This window comes from Oryctolagus cuniculus, chromosome 8 (genome assembly GCF_051225735.1).
Source record: "Oryctolagus cuniculus isolate XC-2025 breed Fujian yellow rabbit chromosome 8, ASM5122573v1, whole genome shotgun sequence".
Taxonomy (NCBI): domain Eukaryota; kingdom Metazoa; phylum Chordata; class Mammalia; order Lagomorpha; family Leporidae; genus Oryctolagus; species Oryctolagus cuniculus.
Window position 1 is genome coordinate 38,793,926 of NC_142874.1, and position 18,332 is coordinate 38,812,257.

General features: G+C 41.5%; 1 long non-coding RNA gene and 1 pseudogene across 5 annotated transcripts in view; one reads left to right on the top strand and one right to left on the bottom strand.

Annotated features, from left to right (window-relative positions):
• LOC138843473 (ATP-binding cassette sub-family E member 1-like) overlaps window positions 1–18,332 on the top strand; it is a 1,090,710-nt pseudogene that overhangs the window by 973,071 nt on the left and 99,307 nt on the right.
• LOC127483244 (uncharacterized) overlaps window positions 1–18,332 on the bottom strand; it is a 59,297-nt gene that overhangs the window by 25,658 nt on the left and 15,307 nt on the right. The window contains exons 2-3 of one of the 5 annotated variants that reach the window (XR_016211839.1): window positions 17,128–17,278; window positions 7,754–7,907 (exon numbers count right to left, since the gene is read on the bottom strand). The exons of 2 other annotated variants lie outside the window; for them this stretch is intronic. This is a non-coding gene — a long non-coding RNA (uncharacterized LOC127483244). The remainder of the gene's footprint in view (window positions 1–7,753; window positions 7,908–17,127; window positions 17,279–18,332) is intronic. 2 more of the 5 variants (XR_016211841.1, XR_016211838.1) reach the window with 2 other exon arrangements.

Consider the following 18,332-nt stretch of genomic DNA (forward strand, 5'->3'; position numbering starts at 1 on the left):
TTATTGGTAAACTTTTAAAAACAGAAAATGCTAATGCATCAAACCAAATAAGATTTATATTATGTACTGTCTATACACAATATCTTGTTAAGCACATCCTAGGATTTTTAGTATATTTTTTAAACCCAAGTTGGAAGTATAAGTGACTACTGGGTATATTCTCCATGTTGCATTTTGTGGCTTTAATATTAAAAAAATTAATATGGCCTGAACTGGAATGGCGGTATGACTATTTCCTTATTTATTATTGAAATCCTCAAAATTCATCTCAGAGTTCTGAATGGGACTCTTCTGATGATAAATCCCCAAATTTGACAATAGACAACAATTACCTGTGTGTTCTCAAAAAGAGATCACCCATGTATCGCATATTAAAGACTTTAAATTGCCATCCTCAAAAGCCCAGATAAGCAGAAAATGAAATTCAATGAAGGAGCAAATTTAATTGAGAGTGGGTAGAAGAAGAGTGGGTGCTTTAGTTTCTCTTTCTCTCCCTGGAGGGAGTTGCTTTGCCCATAACTCAACAGCAAATGATAAAGTCACCTAAAGAACCACATTTGGATACCAGACGTGTTTAAGACCAGACTGGCTCATATTCACTTCCTAATGCTTACAGATTGAGACTTCCCAAGCGGCATCCCATGAGAGGGTTCCTTAAGAACCTGTCTTGGGTCCTAGGAGTTTGGAAGCTTACAGAAGCCCAGAGTGTGCTGATAACAGAAGGCAGAGGCTGGGTGGGGCCACTCATAACTCCATAGCATGGAAAGAAGGGAGCAGTGGATACTGACTGCCTTTCCATCTTGCATCTGGGTGTGTGTGAGTTTTCCATGAGTGATGGTTCTGGGAGGTGGGCCTATCTGAGCCATATCCCTGGGCTGTACTCCACGAAGTGCAGACTCCAGAGGAACAATGTAAAGGAGTAACAGTGGCAGAAGCTGCGGGAACTTCCCAGAGATTAGCTATAAGTAGAAAGGGTACACCATGTGGCGTTTTCTCTGGGGACTCCACTGGAACCCCAAATGCAATTGTTAGGAGACAGCCAGGGCAAGATGGTTTAGAATCAGTTCAAATCTGAGAGGCAGCCAGTGGAGAACTCTGAAAGTGTTCAGAGGAAGGGGAACTGGTTTGGGATCTAAGTCTGGAAGAATAGTGGAGCAATAATGTCTTATGTCTGCCTGAAACCTTAACAAATGAAACTCCCTTTCTTTTCACATTTTAACTCTTATCTCGTGCCTCATCTTGGGATTTGTACTGTTTGCCTAGGAACTTTGAGAGCCAGTGTCTTCCCTGCCCACCTACAACTGCACTTTCTCCCTTGTAAGCCCTCATGCTAGCTTGCAACTTGGGGAAAGAGCCTGTTGGGGGCACAGAGTCTGCATTCCTCAAGGTGACCACTCTTAATGAAGGCACTGTCTGCCTACACTGATGCTCGTCTCTGATGCACTGACTGCCCAGCATCCTGAACTGTGCCTAATGTTGTTCCAGTGATATGCCTGCCTGGCAGATGAAGGTGGATGTTGGAATCTGTTGGGCCACTGGGACCTGGCGGATAGATAATCTACAGGCTAGTGGAATGTTTAATGCTGAGAAAGCCCCTCACCTAGGACATTCCAAACTGCTGAGACAATGCTTTTTAAACTTCATCAAGGATGCTTTCTGCAAGTCCCCCATCCACCTTATGAGGGTCCATGTGGTACTCTGCACCTCCCCCAGCTAGCATCTTTAGAAGGGATTCTGCCTGCTGCTCAGATGGAATGAAGTGTGGCTTCAACCCCACCCTCTGTACAGGCAGGCTCAATCCCCACCCTCTTTACCACCACCACCACCCCCTTCCATCTCCTCTAAAGTAGAGTATTTTCTACTTTAGCCTCCTCTTTGACTTCTTCAAACCCTAAAATCCTGAAGCTTAACAAGGAAGACAGTTCACATTTTCTGATACCTAATCTAGCAACAGAAAGCAACCCAGGAAAACTCACTCATCTCTGCCCTGGAATGCAAGGACGTCTCAGCAATTGCAGCAAGCAAGTAGCATGTGCAGATGTAGTGTTGGCACACAGAGCAGGGATCCTGAGACCAAATGACACAGGAGGAAGTATCATCCAGAAATAAGAGAGCTCAGGGCTGGTGCTGTGGCATAGCAGTTAAGGCCACTGCCTGCAGTGCCGGCATCCCATATTGGCACCAGTTCAACTCCCGGCTGTTCCATTTCTGATCCAACTCTCTGCTATGGCCTGGGAAAGCAGTAGAAGATGGCCTAAGTCCTTGGACCCCTGCAGCTGCTTGGGAGACCCAGAAGAAACTCCTGGCTCCTGGCTTCCAATCAGCACAATCCGGCTGTTGCGGCCATCTGGGGAGTGAAACAATCAATGGAAGACCTCTTTCTCTGCCTCTGCCTCTGCCTCTCTGTAACTATGCCTTTCAAAGAAAGAAAGAAAGAAAGAAAGAAAGAAAGAAAGAAAGAAAGAAGAGAGCTTGTTAGGGCAACTGATCAATGGAGTTTTAGTTCTGGGCAGCAGGTGGCTGGTGGTTTGGGCATAGCTGCAGCAAAGCTTATTCCATGCAGAAGATAAAAGAAACAATATTTTATAATTTTACGAAAGATAAAGGAGGTTGGAACTCGTGTCACAACACTTCTATTGGCATTCTCTAGGAATCATCACCTAAGCCATCTTGCTGGTCCTTTTAAACATGGGTAAGCTTTGTGACAACACTATAGTTTGATGACTGTCTTTGGGCTAACAGGTCAGCTTTCTTCTAAGACAGTGAAGCTCACTATGGCATCACTATGACTTGCTGTCACATATGGCTGGCTCTACACTGCTATACCATGGGCAAGAAGCCTTGTGACTTGGGGCCTGTGCTGTGGTGTAGTGAGCAAAGCCACCACCTGCAGTGCCAGCATCCCATGTGGGGGCCAGTTCAAGACCCGGCTGCTCCACTTCCGATCTAGCTCTCTGCTGTGGCCTTGGAAAGCAGTAGAAATCCTTGGGCCCCTCTGCACTTGCGTGAGAGACCCAGAAGCAGCTCCTGGCTCCTGGCTTCAGACTGGCACAGCTCCAACCATTGTGGCCAACTGGTGAGTGAACCAGCAGATGGAAGACCTCTCTCTCTCTCTCTCTCTGTAAGCCTGACTTTCAAATAAATAAATAAATCTTTAAAAAAAAAAGCATTGAGTCAGTGTTCTATCAGCAATAAGCTGGAAGCACATGACTGACTGTACCCACTCCAGTAACTGAAGCTGACAAGAAAGACACATCCACCATGAACTAGCGCCTGGTCCAGGAATCTTTCTTGTTCCTGAGGGGCTGAGGCTCTGCTTTATGCAGGAAACGTATGTTGCCAGGAGTTGGGGTAAAAGGGATTTTATTACAACAAACTTCTGCCTAAGAAACCTCTTCATCCCCATAGGAGTTCCAAGCCTCCCGCCCCTGCCAGCTATACTGAGCATCCAGTCTAGGGGAACTTCCTCCTTCCACCCTCTCAGGACCATGGATGGAGACTGCTGGCAGCCATAGGAGCACCAGATAAACAGAGCACATCAAAATGATGTTGAATGGCTACAAATATTAAAATAAACTGCCATTGGAATCACAGGTCACATAAGTAGTCTAGGACCTGAGCAGACTGATGTCAAGTAAACGCTTGAAATAGGATTGAGCATCCCCCGACAGAATAAAATGTCCAGGTTACAAGTGAAAACCCCCTGTCATACCGAGAATAAGTGTTACCAGAGCAAAATTAGGCCTGCCTACGGGTGCCGGATAGGAGCCAATGCAGGAGACAGTGCCTTAGCTAGTGTGGCTGCCCAGAGGGAGGCAGACTCTGGGCTCCCAAATATGCTGTTCTCCAATTTGCAAGCTAGCAAGGGAAGACTTTTAAAAGAGAAATGGCAGTTGTGGGATCTTGGAAGACAGTGGGTCCTGAAATACTTAGGCAAGTAGTTAGGTCACAAGACTAGTCACAGGATAAGTCACAAAACGAGTAGTTAGTTTGTGCTAGTGAAAATGTGAAAAGATAGAAGGGAAGACATATTTGTTCTGGTTACATAAAGAGAGTCAAAATTTGACTGAAATGTTGCTAGTATCAAGGTGACTCAGATGTTAGAGTTACCTGACAAGAGTTTGAAAGAAGCTGCCATAAAACTGTTTCAATAATCAGTTAAAATTTGTCTTGAGAAAAATGGGGGAAAAAAACTAGATACATCACTAAAGAAATAGAAATTATTGAAAAGAACCAAAAATTACAGGACTGATTAATAGCAGAAATAAAATAAACCTTGCTGAATAGGCTCAATAGTAGGATGGAAATGGAAGTGACAAAAGATGGACTCCATGGACTTTAGGACAGATCAGTAGAATTTACTCAATTTTAACAGCAGAAAGAAAATACACTGAAATATTTAACAAGGCCTCGGGAATCTTTGCAATAGTAATAGAAGATCCAACATTAGCATCATTGTAATTATATAAACTGTGTCAAAATATAGACAGAGGGGCCGGCGCTGTGGTGCAGTGGGTTAAAGCCCTGGACTGCAGTGCCGGCATCCCATATGGGAACGGGTTCTAGTCCCGGCTGCTCCTCTTCAGATCCAACTCTCTGCTATGGCCTGGGAAAGCAGTAGAAGATGACTCAAGTCCTTGGGCCCCTGCACCCACATGGAAAGATCCAGAAAAAGCTCCTGGCTCCTGGCTTCGGATCGGCACAGCTCGGGCCATTGCGGCCATCTGGGGAGTAAACCAGCAGATGGAAGACCTCTCTCTCTGTCCCTCTGTCTCTTATCTATCTATGTAACTCTGCCTTTCAAATAAATAATAACAATAAATGACATTTTTTATTTGAAAGGCAGAGTTACAGAGAAAGAAGGAGAAGCAGAGAGAGGTCTTCCATCTGCTGATTCACTGCCCATATGGCTGTGATGGCCAGGGCTAGACCAGGCTAAAGTGAGGAGCCTGGAGCTTCTACCAGGTCTCCCAAGTGGGTGGCAGGGTCTCAAGTAGTTGTGGCATCTTCCACTGCTTACCCAGTTGCACCTGCAGGGAGCTGAATTGGAAGTAGAACACCCAGGACATAGACTGGCACCCATTCATGATGCTGATGTCAGAGTGGCTTAACCCTCTATGACACAACACCAGCCCCAGCTCAAGAGTATTCTAGGAAATAGTAGCTGAGGACAACATTGTGGCACAGGAGGTTAAGCCACCACTTGTGACACTGGCATCCCATACTTGAATGCCTATTGAAGTCCCCATTTCTGGGTTTCTGATCCAGCTTCCTGCTAATGTGCCTGAAAAGGCAGTGGAACATGCCCCAAGTACTTGGGTGGCTGCCATCCACATGGAAGTCCAAGATGGAGTTCCTGGCTCCCAGCTTTGGCCTAGCCCAGATCTGACCTTAGTAGCCATTTAAGGAATGAACCAGCAAATGGAAGATGTCTCTCTTGCACTCTCTCTCTCCCTTTCCAACTCATCCTCCTCCTCTCCCTGCACTTCTCCCATTGTCTATGTCACTCTGCCTTTCACATAAATAAATCTAGAAAGAGTAATAGCTGAAAATGTCTCAAATTTGGTGAAGACAAAAATTTATTCATTTAAGATGAGTAAACTGAAATCAGTATAAAACTAAATAAATCCATGTAACTAAACATCATAAAGAATATAGGCTGAATATAACTGATAGGGCTTTTTCAGAGACTATCTGACCTGGAATAAAAAAATTCCCCACTCCAGCCCCCTTTGGTCATCCTGCTTCATATCAGGGGAATTGAAATGCCTGAGAAACACTTGTGAAGTTCATGGTCCAGTACTACAGACTCACTTCAACACTGAGACCTACCCATAGGACTATAGAATGCTCCACTCTCACCCCATCTCACCATTGCATTAATAAAGCTCTTTCTATAGCTCTTCCTTTTAACCAGTACATCATATCTAGCAATCAGGACCTGCTTATAAAAATATTTTTAAAAATTATAAAGAACTTCCACTTTGATTATGAAATTTATATTTATTAAATAAAAGCTTTCTGTAGAAATTATAGAGCAAGAAGGAAAATGATAAAGATTAGAAATGTGGAGCTACATAAAGAAAGGGAGGTTATTAGAGAAAAGTAAGTGAAGATAAAAAATAATTTTTATTTTTCTTATTCTTAATTGGCCAAAAAAGGCAACAATTGATTCAAAAAGTAATAGCAGCAATATATTGTATGCTTTTATACACAGTTGTATCTCAGTATCTATGTTAATTGGTTCCAGGACCCCCAGTATATATGCAAATCTGTAGATGTTCAAGTTTCTTACAGAAAATTGTGTGATTTTGCATAAATCCTTGCATACCATCCAGTATATTTTTTATTTATTTTTTAAAAGATTTATTTATTTTTATTTGAAAGGCAGAGTTACAAAGAGGCAGAGAGAGAGAGAGACAGAGAAAGGTCTTCCATCTTCTGGTTCACTCCCCAGATGGTCGCATTGGCTGGAGCTGTGCCGATTCAAAGCCAGGAGCCTGGAGCTTCTTCCTGGTCTTCCACATGAGTGCAAGGGCCCAAGGACTTGGGCCATCTTCTACTGCTTTCCCAGGCCATAGCAGAGAGCTGAATTGGAAGAAAAGCAGCTGGAACTAGACCTGGTGCCCATATGACATGCTGGCACTGCAGGCGGTGGCTTTACCTGCTATGCCACTGTGCCAGGCCCCCATCCAGTATACTTTAAATCTTCTCTAGACAACATAGAAATTCTATTCAAAAAGTTGTTATACTGTATTGTTTAGAGAATACTTATTAGGGAAAAATGTACATATCTAGTGCAGATATAATCTCTTTCTTTAATATTCTCCATTCTTTGTTGGCTGAATCTTAGATGTGGAACACACATACACTTATCTGCTATGTATAAGCCAAATGAGTGACATTATTATACAAGTTACAGGAGAAAGAAATTAAAATCTCTTCTTTTAAGCAATAAGGGCCCAATTCTTTTATTGTCTATGATAAGACATTCTAAAGAATGATAGCAGACTAAACTGATTTTGCATTGCCCACTTCTTTTCATAACAAGAGGTCCATGAAATATCTGGCCACCAGATCACATTTCCATACTTGTAAACAAGTTGAAAAAGTGACACATGTTATCCTTCCATTCATTTCCAGTTTTGATTCTGGAAGAAATTTTCTGTAATATTCCAAGATCTCTGGCCACAGACTTTAATCTCTTCACCTAGACACGGTAGATATCAGCGTAGGAGTGGAGCCATGCTCCACAAGACATTACCATTGGAACTAAGTACCATATCTAGGCTGATACTCCAGCAGCTGTGATAGAGCCTGATCCCTTTCCATGATGGTCTGGTGACATTAGTGCTGCCTCTATTTAATCACAAGACATTCTTATCTTTTTAAAGATGTATCTTATTTTTATTTGAAAAGAAGGGAGAGAGAGAGAGAGAGAGAAAGAAATCTTCCATCCCCTGGTTCACTCCCCAAATTGTTGCAATGGTCAGGAGGGAGCCACACTGAACCCAGGAGCCAGGAGCTTCTTCCAGATCTCCCACGTGGGTGCAGAGGCCCAAGCACTTGGGCCATCTTTCACTACTTTACCAGGTGCAATAGCAGGGAACTGGATAGGAAGCAGAGCAGTTGGGACTCAAACCAGTGCCCATATGGGAATACCAGTCTCCATAGTGATCCTTCAGTTAAGATCCGGGGAGTTAAGGGGGGTATGGCCATAGACCACAGTGATCTCTCAGTTGAGATTGGGTACCTTCAGGGGGATATTGCTGTAGACCACGGTGATCTTCCAAATCTTCCATTTCAGATTCCTTTCTTCTTGCCAGGGTCTCTTCACTTGGGTCTCCTGCAAAGGACAGAGACTTCTGCCCAAATAGGTTGCATGGTGACCACAGCAGTTCTAAAGTCTAGAAATCCACAAAAGGTAGAAAAAGAGTGGAGCACAAAAATGGAAATGAAAAAAAAATGGAAAATAGTAAAAAAAATTAACCCAATTACATCAATAACCATATTGAATTTCAATGGCCTAAATGCACCAACATAAAACAGAGATTGTCAGAGTCAGTCAAGGAATAAGATCCAACTGTACATTGTCCACCAGAAGACCATTTCAAATATGAAGACACCCATAGATTAAAAACAAGTTGATGAAGAAAGATGTACCATGCTAACATTGGTCAATAGAACACAGAAGTAGCTACACCGAGTTTAGACTGAGCAGATTACAGACCAAGGGAAGTTATCATACATAAACATGGATATTAATTAATGATAAAACAGCTGGATTTTTATCAACAAAAATAAGAGGGAGAGAAAATGAATTGACAAAATGACAGGAATTTAAAGTTTTCAAAGTTTACAAAGACTTTTGGGTGCAGACCAGGCATGGTTATTAATCCCTCCAGAAAGTAGAAAAATATCTTCAGAAGAAATTGAAGCAAAGGCCCTATGTAAAATCGCAGAAATGATCCAAGCACACTACGAGTGACTATACTGTGGCTGGGTCTAATGGACATAATATAAAATATTATGTGCGCATGGGTCTCTTGAAAGGCAAAGCTCAAAATACTCTTGGAGAAAAATTATCAGTCCCCAGTCTAGTACTGTTTTTTTAAATTTCTGATTAACATGTAATAACTCTACATGTTTATGGGTTATAGTGTGATATTTCAACATATGTATACATGATCAAATCAGGGTAGCTACCATTTCCATACCATTTCTTTAAAAAATATTTATTTATTTATTTATTTGAAAAGTAGGGTTACAGAGAGGCAGAGAGAGAGGCAGAGAAAGAGGTCTTCCATCTTCTGGTTCACTCCCCCAAATAACCACACTGGCTGGAACTGGGCTGATCTGAAGCCAGGAGCCTGGAGCTTCTTCTGGGTTTCCCATGTGGGTGCAGGGTCCCAAGGACTTGGGCCATCTTCTGCTGCTTTCCCAGGCATATTAGCAGGGAGCCAAATCAGAAGTGGAGCAGCCAGGACTCAAACTGGTGCCCGTGTCGGATGCCGGTGCTGCAGGTGGCAACTTTACACCACTACGCCTCAGCGCTAGCCTCTCCTCATCATTTCTTTATGATTGGCGCCTTCAAGCACCCCTCTACTAGTTGCTCATAAAATCAAAACTTATTCCTTCCATAAAATTGTGTATTGGTACCCATTATCCAACCTTCCTCCAACCTTCTCAGCCTCCAGTAATCACTACTATAAGATCATATTGACTTTTTTTTAGCTTGTACATATAAGAGGGAACATGAAGCACTTGTCATTTTGTTTCTGCTATATTTCACCTAATTTCACCTATTTTACTACAAATGACAGGATTTCATTATTTTATGGCTGAATAATATTTCATTATGTATGCATACCATACTTTATCCATTCATTTGTTGATGGACACCTTGGTTGGTTCCATGTATTGGCTATTGTGAATTAGTGTTGTAATAAACATGTGAGTACAGGTATCTCTTTCATGTGCTATTTAATTTCCTTTGGATAAGTAACCAGAAGTGGGATAGATGTATCATATGAGGTTTTTTTTGACAAATCTCCATACTATTCTCCATCATGGCTGTACTAATTTGAATTCCTATCAGTAGTATATAAGGGTTCCCATTTCTCTTGCCAGCATTTGTTATCTTTTGTGTGTGTGTCTTTCAGATAATTGTCATTCTAACTGGAGTGAAATGACATACCATTGTTTTTATTTGCATTTCTGTGATGGCTAGAGATGGGGAACATTTTTTATGTATTTGTTGGTGATTTGTATTTCTTATTCTGAGGCACGTCTATTCAGATCCTTTTTTGCACTTATTTACTTCATTCTTAATTTTGTTGTTGTTGAGTTTTTAGTTCTGATTTATTCAGGATATTAGTCTTTTGACAGGTGAAAACTTCCCAAATCTTTTGTCCCATTCTGTAAGTGGTCTCTTCACTCTGTTGTTTCCTCTGATACACAGAAATGTCTGAGTTTTATATAATCAATAGAATTGTATGTTCCTCTATGTGATTTTAGAGTCTTATCCAAAGTATCATTGGCTATACGAAAGTCTTGAAAGATATCCCTTGCTTTCATTTTGTAGTTTCATAGTTTCAGGGCTTACATTTAGGTTTTTGGTCCATTTTGTGTTGATTTTTGTACATTGTGAGAAGTTTGAGGTGGGAGGCAAGTTTCAGTATTCAGTGTATGAATATCCAGTTTTCCCAGCAAAAATTATTGAAGAAGCTGTCCTTTCTATGTTGTGTGTTTTGGGTGCCTTTATCAAGAATTAGTTGGCTGTATATGCATGGATTAATTTCCGGGATCTTTTGTGTTCCACCGCTCTATGTATCTGCTATTATGCCACTGCCGCGCTTATCTGTTTTTCTTAAAATCAAATGTCTCCGGCTTTGCTCTTTTTGTCCAAGATTGCTTTGGCTATTTTGGGTCTTTTGTGTTTTCATATGAATTTTAGGATCTTTTTCCAGTTCTGTGAAAACTATCACTGACCCTTTGATGGCAATTGCATTGAATCTGAAAATAATCCTTGTGGGGAATAAGCCCATTTCAACAATATTAATTCTTCCAACCCATTAACATAGGCAATATTCCTTCAGTTTCCTTAATGAGTGTTTTATAATTTTGTTGTAGAGGTCTTTAATTTCCTTGATTCAGTCTCAGAATCTTGACATTCAAACTTTATCCCCCCCCAACAAAAATTACAATAATCATTTGAAAATAGAAAGCAGGCCTAAAAATAGAGCCATGAGAGAAAAATATAAATGTATACTACATGAGTTGCAGAGGCAGAGAGCTATCCATGTGACCTGAACAAGATGGAAAGAGTGTAGCCACTATACAACATACTACATTTTATACTATCTACTACGTACATGCATACTACTATCAACAAGAAATACAGAGAGAAAAATATCCCACTCTAGAAAACAGTGTCACTCCAGAGAGTGGGATTGCCTAAATTTATTTGGAATGATGGAAATAAGAAGAATATAAGTTTATTAAATAAGCATTAAAAATAAAATGACAAAATTATGGAATGAAGTTGAGGGAGATTGTCAAGCGAATGAAATGAATTGATAACTATCATATGAACATTAGAGGGATTCTAAATAAATCATGAACAGCAAGGGATAAAGAGCATTGCTAAAAGTCATATTAATGGCACAGAAAGAAGAATTATAGTAATGCTAATGAATTATAAAAAATGCAAAGATTCTAGTAATTGCTGAGAAGATGAATAGTGAGGTCAGGAAAGAGTGATCAGTGCCAGAGACTAAATGTCTAGGTCCACACTCCCACCTAACCTCTGCCTAGAAATTCATATGTCCAAATCCTAACCACCCAAGGTGGAGTCTTTGGGAGATAACTAGGTTGTGCAGGCAGAGCTCTCATGCATGGAGTTAGTGCCCTTATAAAAGAACCACTAGGAACTCCCTCACTCTTTCTACCACATGAGGCCACACCTGTGAGTGTGGAAATGGGTCCTCTCCAGATGCTGGGACTACTGGTACCTTAATCTTGGACTGCGCAATCTCCAAAGCTGGGAGAAATAAACGTCTGTCATGTATAAGCCACCCGTCAAGGGTAACCTTTCTATCAGCCTGAACTCACTAAGACAATGAAACATAAGCATAAATGGGATTCTTGAAGTGGAGAACCCCCAAGGGGGGGATGGTAAAGAATGGAAAATCAAGGAAGGTCTGAAACCACAGATCAATAGGAAACTCTCGAATGTTTAGTGAAACATTGATGCAGAGCAACCAACACTGTAAAACTCATGGTAATTAAACTTCAGAACAAAGAATACTCAAGAGAGAGAAAACAGAGACTAAGTACTACAGGCAGACAGGAAAAACAGAAAAGAAAATGAAAACACAACATTTTAGGAAAGGAGTAAAACCCAGACAGTCTCTGTCTTCTCCATCATAGAAATTATGGAAATTATTACCATAAACAAAAGTGAAAAAGATTTTGAATTAAAAGAGATATATTGAAATTGAATTGAAAAAATAAAATAAAATAAAATAAAAACAGGGCTGGCGCTGTGGCACAGCATGTTAACACCCTGACCTGAAGTACCAGCTTCCCATTTGGGTGCCGGTTCTAGTCCCGGCTGCTCCACTTCCAATCCAGCTCCCTGCTACAGCCTGGGAAAATGGTAGAAGATGGCCCAAGTCCTTGGGTCCCTGCACCCGAGTGAGAGACTGGGAAGAAGCTCCTGGCTCCTGGCTTCGGATCGGCGCAGTTCTGGCCATTGCGGCCATCTGGGGAGTGAACTATTGGACAGAAGACCTCCCTCTCTCTCTCTCTCTCTCTCTCTCTCTCTGTCTCTCCTCTCTCTGTGTAACTCTGAATTTCAAGTAAATAAATAAATCTTTAAAAATAAATAAATAAACCTGTATAACTTAAAACAAAAGAAATTGAATTGAAAGAGTATCAATGAGCTCTTTATTTTAAAAACCATATACCCAAGATATAAATCATTGTAAATACCTCAGGAATCATATTTATTTAATAAAATTATTATGCTAGTAATTTTTTGAGATTTAATTTATTTATTTGAAAGGCAAGGTGACAGAGAGAGGGAGAGAGATCTTCCATCTGCTAGTCTATTCCCCAAATGGCCACAACAGCCGACGCTGGGCCAGGCTGAGGCCAAGGAGCCTGGAACTCAATCCTGGCCTCCCATCTGGGTGTCAGGAACCCAAGCACTTGGGCCACCTTCACTGCCTGCCCAGGTACATTAGCAGGGAGCTAGATCAGAAGTGGAATAGCCAGGACTCTAACAGGCACTTCAACATGGGATCCTGATGCCACAAGGCATGGCTTAACCTCCTGCACCATAATGCTGGCCCCTAATTCTATCTAACTTTCATGGTAGCTATTGGAGAAACCTTGGGAAAAGGGAACAAACACTAAACAAGTGTGGATATTATGGTTGCACCTCAGAAACGTGACTGCAGCAGCCCTCTTGTGTCCACTGGTTTCACATTGGCAGATTCAAGCAACTGGAGACAGAAAATATTCAGGAAAAGAAAACTGTATCTGTACTGAACAATACAGTATAACAATTATTTACATAGAATTTACATTGTATTAGGCTTTATAAGTAATCTAAAGATGATGGGAAGTATACAAGAAGGTATGTGTAGTTTATATACAAAACTATACAATTTTGTATGAAGGAATTGAATATCTTCAGACTTCAGTATCCATAGCAGGTGTGGGGAGGGTCTTAGAATCAGTTCACTATGAGTGGTCTGCACCCTAATGTTTATTGCAGCTCAATTCACAATAGCTAAGACCTGGAACCAACCTAAATGCCCATCAACGGTAGACTGGATAAAGAAATTATGGGATATCCCAAAGGGACAAATATCATATGTTCTCCCTGATCGGTGACAACTGACTGAACACCAAAAAAGAAACCTGTTGAAGTGAAATGGACACTATGAGAAACGGTGACTTGATCAGCATAGCCCTGACTGTTAATGAACAACTTAATACATTATCCCTCTTAGTATTTTTTTTGTCTGTTCTACTTAATACTACTGGTTTAATTGTGTAATTAATACACAGTTATTCTTAAGTGTTGAAATTTAACTGGAATGTGATCACTGCTAAACATAAGAGTGGGAATAAGAGTGGGAAGAGATGTACAATTTGGGACATGCTTAAGCTGACTTAACCCAAATGGTAGAGTGAGAAACATACCAGGGGTTTCCAGTTCAATCCCATCAAGGTGGCATGTACCAATGCCATCTCACTAGTCCAAGTGATCAATTTCTGTTCACAATTGATCATAATGAAAGGACTAAGAGTCAAAGGGAGCACATAAGCAAGTCTAGTGCCTGCTAATACTAACCGATAGAATAAATAAAGGGGAGAGCGATCCAACAAGGGAAGCGAGATACACAGCAGACCCATAGAATGGCAGATGTCCTAAACAGCACTCTGGCTTCAGAATCAGCCCTAAAAGCATTCGGATCTGGCTGAAAAGCCCATGAGAGTATTTCAGGCATGGAAAGCCAAGACACTCTGGCAAAAAAAAAAAAAAAAAAAAAAAAAAAAAAAACTAAATGAAAGATCTCCGCGAGTGAGATCCCAATGGAAAGAACGGGTCTTCAAAGAGGAGGTACCTTTCTCTGAAGGGAGGAGAGAACTTCCACTTTGACTATGACCTTGTCTAAATAAGATAAGAGTCGGTGAACTCAAAAGGCTTCCATAGCCTTAGAAACTCATGACTGGAGCATAGGGAGATTACTGATGCCATAAACAGGAGTGTCAATTTGTAAAGTCAACAACAGGAGTCACTGTGCACTTACTCCTCATGTAGGATCTCTGTCCTTAATGTGCTGTACATTGAGATTTAATACTATAACTAGTACTCAAACAGTATTTTTCACTTTGTGTTTCTATGTGGGTGCAAACTGTTGAAATCTTTACTTATTGTATACTAAACTGTTCGTCTGTATATAAAGAAAATTTAAAATGAATCTTGATAAGAATGGAAGGGGAGAGAGAGCAGGAAAGGGGAGGGTTGCGGGTGGGAGGGAAGTCATGGGGGGGGGGAAGCCAATGTAATCCATAAGCTGTAGTTTGGAAATCTATATTCATTAAATAAAAGTTAAAAAAAAATAATATGGATATGAGCAAAGGGTAAAAAAAAAAAATCAGTTCACTGTGGATATCAAGAGATCAAGAGACAATTCTACTCTAAACCAATAGTGTAAATCTATAACCAAAAATAATCAATGGGTCACGGCAAGAAAGTGGGAAAACATTTCTAAAATATTAATCCTATATATTCCCTATTGAGAAATGGGAATTTTGGTGCAGTAGATTAATCCTACCTAGGACACTTGCATCTCATATCATAATGCTTGGTTTGAGTCCCAGGTACCCTAAGCTTCAGATCCAGCTTCCCACTAATGTACCTGGGAGGCTGAAGATGACAGTACAAGTACCTAGGTCCCTGTCGCCCTTGTGGGAGAACTGGATGGAGCTCTTTGGTCCTAGTTATGGCCTGGCCTATCCTTGGATATTATGGGCATCTGGGAGAATGAACCAGCAAGAAATCACTCTTTCTGTCTCCTCTCTCTGTGTCATTATACCTTACAAATAAACAAATAAATACATCATTTTTTTAAAAAAAGAGAAGTCTTATTCTTTTTTTTTAAAAAAAAGATTTATTTATTTGAAAGACAGAGTTACAGAGAGAAGTATAGACAGAGAGGTCTTCCATCCGCTGGTTCACTCCCCAGATGGCCACAGTGGACAGAGCTGCGTCGATCCAAAGCCAAGAGCCAGGAATTTCTGAGTCTCCCAAGCCGGTGCAGGGGCCCAAGGACTTGGGCCATCTTCCACTGCTTTCCCAGGCCATAGCAAAGAGCTGGATCGGAAGAGGTGCAGCCAGGACTAGAACCGGCACCCATATTGGATGTTGGCACTTCAGGCCAGGGCTTTAACCCACTGCACCACAGTGCCGGCCCCAAGAAGTCTTATTCTATACAGTTGAAATGTGTTAGCTCTAGATTTTTAATGGTTTTCAGACTATCTTTTCTACATTTTAGAGAAATTCTTTTAGGTAACAAAAATCCATTTTTAAAGTTCAACAATTTCTTTAGTTATATTTGACTTTGCTTTTCTTCTATTAATTCAAGAAAAATTAAAGAAATTATAATATTAAAAGATCATGCATGAGGTCCCATCTCTTAAAAAATGTCTACTTATATGACCTGTGTACTAGTGTATGTACGTAGACATTTGGGATAATTTTTTTAAAGATTTATTTATATAATCCTTGAAAGTCAGAGTTACACAGAGAGAGAAGGAGAGGCAGAGAGAGAGAGAGAGGTCTTCCATCCACTGGTTCACTCCCCAGATGGCTGCAACAGCTGGAGCTGTGCCAATCCGAAACCAAGAGTTTCCTCCGGGTCTCCCATGTGGGTGAAGGAGTCTGAGGGCTTGGGCCATCTTCTACTGCTTTCCCAGGCCACAGCAGGGAGCTGGATGGGAAGTGGAGCAGCTGGGACATGAACAGGTGCCCATATGGGATGCTGGCACTGCAGGCAGTGGCTTTACCCGCTATGCCACAGTGCTGGCCCCTGGGATAATTTTTATAAAATGAGATTTTTCCTTGTGCATTGCTTTTAAGTTTTCTACATGCCATCAGCTTCCTATAGTGAGTATATCTTTTATATGAAGTATATAGCATATTTAGTTTAAAGCTTTTAGCATTTTTCAAAAATTTACATTTGGAAATCCATTTACCTTTCTCCCTCTCCTCACTGTTTACTCAGCATTATCAGCTGGCAATACTAGAAAGCAGTGAGATGGAGAAAATGTGTTGGCTGAAGATGAAATGGAAAATTCAACACAATTTCCTTATAAAAATGAATGCACATTTATGTTGAGCTGATAGTAGGGAGTTTTAGAGACTAATGCCACAAATTTTATGATCTTGAAAGTATCATTCTTGGGGCTGGTGCTGTGGTGCAGCTGGTTAAAGCCCTGGACTGCAGTGCCGGCATCTCATATGGGTACAAGTTCTAGTCCCGGCTGCTCCTCTTCCAATGCAGTTCTCTGCTATGGCCTGGGACAGCAGTAAAAGCCCAAGTTCTTGGGCCCCTGCATCCATGTGGGAGACCCTGAGGAAGCCCCTGGCTCCTGGCTTCAGATAGCAGCAGCTCCGGCCATTGCAGCCAACTGGGGAGTGAACCAGCAGATGGAAGACCTCTCTCTCTGTCTCACCTCTGTAACTCTGTCTTTCAAATAAATAAAATAAATCATTTTTAAAAATTAAATTAAATTTAAAAAGAAAGCATCATTCTCTTCTCCAGTAGGATAGCAACAAACTTGGTGAGTATCAGAAATAACTGTAGGTCTAATATTTTTCAGCAGGTGATTCTAGTCTTATAGTAATGTGATGATACCTTGAACACTTGGGGTCTCTGGTTAAACATCATTTCTATGGACCACTTTTACCTGGGAGAGGGACTGTAATTACTATTATTTCCTACCTGAGGAATGCCTTGCTTCTCAAATTTGCCTGCACAATGCAATCACATACAGAGCACTAAAGATGCTGAAAACTAGGCGTCTCCTTCAGGGGGCCCTTTGTACCTGGCGTGAGAGTCAGTAATTCTGTCAGCTCTCAGGAAACCGCAGTCTGCACCTTGGATGACTCTCAGGAAACCGCAGTCTGCACCTTGGATGAAAACCACTGTGTTGGAGGAAGTAGACACTGAAGGGCATGCCTTCAGAACAACTACATCTGGAAAGCAATTGAAGACTCAATCACTTCCCTGGATCAGTGTAGGCTCCATACCAAGGGAATCAGATTTTAAGAGTCAGTCTATCTTCCAGACAACTTATGTTACCCAAAGAACTATCTAACTGAGAAGGGTCACAAAATGTATGAAACTTGGTGGCAACCGGTTCTCCCGGAAATCACTGGTAGTGATAATATGAATAGCATAAACACATTTCTACTCTCTTTAAAATAACCCACTGGAAAGAATAAAAATAATAACTAAGAAAAGCAGCTTTAAATTCTAGGTTGTGTGCTTGTTAAAAGCACTTTGGCCGGCACCGTGGCTCACTAGGCTAATCCTCTGCCTTGCGGTGCTGGCACACTGGGTTCTAGTCCCGGTCGGGGCGCCAGATTCTGTCCTGGTTGCCTCTCTTCCAGGCCAGCTCTCTGCTGTGGCCAGGGAGTGCAGTGGAGGATGGCCCAAGTACTTGGGCCCTGTACCCCATGGGAGACCAGGATAAGTACCTGGCTCCTGCCATCGGATCAGCGCGGTGCGCCGGCTGCAGCGCGCCAGCCATGGCGGCCATTGGAGGGTGAACCAATGGCAAAGGAAGACCTTTCTCTCTGCCTCTCTCTCTCACTGTCCACCCTGCCTGTCAAAAAAAAAAAAGGCACTTTAGCACCCTTTTTAAATGTCCAAGTTATTGGACACCACACCCTGAGCTTCATTTCTTTAATGAGACCCTATCCAAACTGTCAATAAACTTTTCCTGACCCTCACTGGGATCACAGGGATCAAATATGCAATGTACAGGGAAATGTAGAAACAGAAAATCCAATGATTGTCTCCCCAAAACTCATGTAGTTGTTTACACTTTGATGTCTTAAAATTAACTGTTGACTTAATCAACATTAAGGGTAGAGACCTGATCTAATTATGATGCCCTGAGAGGTGTCAGCTGGTGCCCTGAGAGGTGGAGCCACCTGGGCTTTGTTCACTGGGGCGTGACCATGGAGGGGGTTTGATTATTTCAAGTTTAGACTAGCTTCTTTCTTCCTTCCTGCCCCGCCATGT